The sequence below is a fragment of the Spermophilus citellus genome (genome assembly GCF_964194105.1).
Source record: "Spermophilus citellus genome assembly, chromosome: 12".
In the NCBI taxonomy this organism is placed as follows: domain Eukaryota; kingdom Metazoa; phylum Chordata; class Mammalia; order Rodentia; family Sciuridae; genus Spermophilus; species Spermophilus citellus.
Window position 1 is genome coordinate 90,939,366 of NC_138198.1, and position 3,321 is coordinate 90,942,686.

At 36.8% G+C, this 3,321-nt stretch overlaps 1 pseudogene across 1 annotated transcript; it reads left to right on the forward strand.

Moving 5' to 3' along the window:
- Positions 1-2,226: 2,226 nt before the first annotated feature.
- LOC308631659 (CGG triplet repeat-binding protein 1-like) lies at positions 2,227-3,065 on the forward strand (annotated as a pseudogene). The gene is made up of 2 exons: positions 2,227-2,344; positions 2,606-3,065. The product of its transcript is annotated as a CGG triplet repeat-binding protein 1-like (transcript).
- The last annotated feature ends 256 nt before the right edge of the window (positions 3,066-3,321 follow it).

Sequence of the window (3,321 nt, forward strand, 5' to 3'; positions counted from 1 at the left end):
GTTCATCAACTGATGAATGGATAAATAGAATGTATTATATCCACACAATAGAATATTATTTGCCAATAATAATAATAATAAATAAGCCATTAGACAGGCATCGTGGCACATGCCTGTAATCCCAGTAGTTTAGGAGGCTGAGGCAAGAGGATCACAAGTTCAAGACCAGTCTCAGCAACTTAGTGGGCCCCTTAGCAACTTAGAGAGATCTTATCTCCAAATAAAAAGGGCCAGGGATGTGGCTCAGTGGTTAAGTGCCCCTTATTGTTTGGGTTCAATTCCTAGTACCCAAATATATATGTGTACTAACACAAGCTATAACAGGGCTGAAACCAGAAAACATTATACTAAGTGATAGACACTGAGTACAAAATATCACATATTACATGATTCTATTTGTATGAAAAATACAGATCCTCAGCACCACATACAAACAAAGATGTTGTATCTGCCAAGAACTAAAAAATAAATAAATAAATATTAAAATTATAAAAAAAAAAAAATGGGCTGGGGATGTGGCTCAAGCGGTAGCGCGCTCACCTGGCATGTGTGCGACCTGGGTTCGATCCTCAGCACCCACATACAAAAACAAAAGATGTTGTGTCCGCCGAGAACTAAACAATAAATATTAAAATTAAAATTTAAATTAAAAAAAAAAGTGGTATATTTTTTAAAAAAAAGAAAAATACAGAATAAGTACATCTACAGAGACAGAAAATAGATAAATGTTGGCCTAGGGATAGTAGGTAGAAGGAGTAGGTGGTAGATTTGGGAGAGTTGGGAGGTTCTACTTAGGAATACCAGATTTCTTTCTAGGGTTATGAAAATGCCCTAAAATCGATCACAATGATGAATGCATACATAACTATGTAACTGTGCTAAAAGTATAATTTGGATGAGCAAATTGTATGATTTCTGAATTATATCTCAATAAAGCCTACCAAAAATGTAATGGCAATGTTTTTCAATTAGAAAAAAAGATAGATAAAAGATTAGCTATTTTGGGGTGTCCATCCTTGCTTCAATTAGACATGGCCAGTGAGCATCATATATTATTGAAAGTATTATGGGTGAGAAAGGCAAAGAGTCCTACACAAAATTTCCCTTTAATCTCACCAATTTCATCATTCTTTTTATTCACCTGATTCTTTTTGTTATTATTGGGAATTGAACCAAAGAGTGCTTAATCACTAAGCTACATCCCCCACCCTATTTATTAATTATAATATATATAATTAATTATAATTATAATATTTTTAAATATAATATTAATTTAATTATAATATTGAGTCTGGCTAAGTTGCTTAGGGCCTGACTAAATTGCTGAGGCTGACTTTGAACTTGCAATCCTCCTGCCTCAGACTCTTGAGTATCTGGGATTAGAGGCGTGCACCACTGTGCCCAGTTTCACCTGATTAATTCTTATTATTTCAACACTCAAGTGTCACCTTCTCATGAGATAGCCTTTCCTGACTGTTATATGTAAAGGTAATGTGTTCATCTGTGTCCCATGGTATACTCTTGTATAGAATCTGTCTCATCATAATATGATCATTTGTCGTATATTCTCCCATCTGAATTTTGAGTTTTTTGAGGCCAGGTACAGAGTAGGCACTTATTTCATCACCCACATACAATAAATGAGAGAAGGATATGAAGAGAGAATTTATAGAAGTTATAGTTAGTGGTTCTTTATACTAATGCCTCATCAACACTGTTTTGTTTATAGGTCTTTTTTGTTTGTTTGTTTGTTTATTTGTTTTAGTGGATGTTATTTTATGCTAGGAATCAAACCCAGGACCTAGACATGCTGAGCATATACTCCTACCACTCACCCATATCTTAAGCCCAATACTCCACTTTTGAAAAATGATTTAGTGGCATGTATCAAGAACTCTGAGAGGCTGGAGTTGTGGCTTAGTGGCAGAGCACTCACCTAGCATGTGTGAGGCCCTGGGTTCAATCCTCAGCACCACATTAAAAAAAAATAAATAAAACAAAGGTATTGTATCCAACTACAACTAAAAAATAAATATTAAAAAAAAAGAACTCTGAAAGTGTTCATTTGAATTGGTTCCACTATAAAGAATTCTTTGCACTTAACAAACATTTATTGAATACTTTTTATATGTCAGGCACTGCTCTAAATCCTCGGGTTTAGAACAAGGCCCACTCAGATTTGCCATTATCTTGTAATAGACTGTTGAACTGTGTGGTCTGCTCTCCATGGTTCTGAACCATACTTGCCCTTTAGATGCAAGCCTACTTCACAAGAATCTCCTGTGTAATCTTCACCCAGTGTTGGAAGGAAAAGATGACAATAAAAGAGAAATGGAGAGAGCGGGTCGGAAAACTTAGAAGTAAAGGCTTGACTTCCTGGCACTTCAGGGAAAATAGGGTGCAAGCCCAGAAACTATTTCCCAACCACCACTTGTTGAAAACTGATTAGAAGGCGTTTTGGGGTGTGAACAAATGGAAAGTGCCAGGATTTGATGTGTCTGAGGTTTTGCGCTGGAGACCCTTCACTACAAAGTATCAAGGAAAAAAAAAAACACTAGAAACTAATCCAAACTTAATTCAGGATTAAAATGCAACAATTTAACAGCACCACCTGCCCGAAACCGTTCTAAGACTGCTTTGTATGTGACACCCCTGGATCGTGTCACTGAGTTTGGAGGTGAGCTTCATGAAGATGGAGGAAAACTCTTCTGCACTTCTTGCAATGTGGTTCTGAATCATGTTTGCAAGTCTGCTATTAGCGACCACCTCAAGTCAAAGACCCATAACAAGAGGAAGGCAGAATTTGAAGAGCAGAATGTGAGAAAGAAGCAGAGGCCCCTAACTGCATCTTGCCAGTGCAAAAGTACTGCACAAACAGAGAAAGTCAGTGTTATCCAGGACTTTGTGAAAATGTGCCTGGAAGCCAACTTCACCCAACAGTTGGTGCTTTCCTGTCTGGCCATGTGAAGAATGGAGGTTCCATACCTAAGTCAGACCAGCTGAGGAGAGCATATCTGCCTGATGGATATTAGAATGAGAATCAGCTCAACTCACAAGATTGTTGACAAGGAGGTTACCACTGTTGTGATCAAGATAATAATGTGGAGTATTAAAGTTATGTGTTAAAAAAGAGAGAGAGAGAGAAATGGAGAAAACACAAGAAGAGAAATCATTAGAAAGGCACAGCCACTTAGAGATTCAAGTAGAAAAAGGGAATTTATTTTAAGATTATTTTCAAATAGTTTTAGCTAATAACAAAAATATGACAATTTAGACACACATGCGCGCACACACACACACACACACACACAGATAATTACA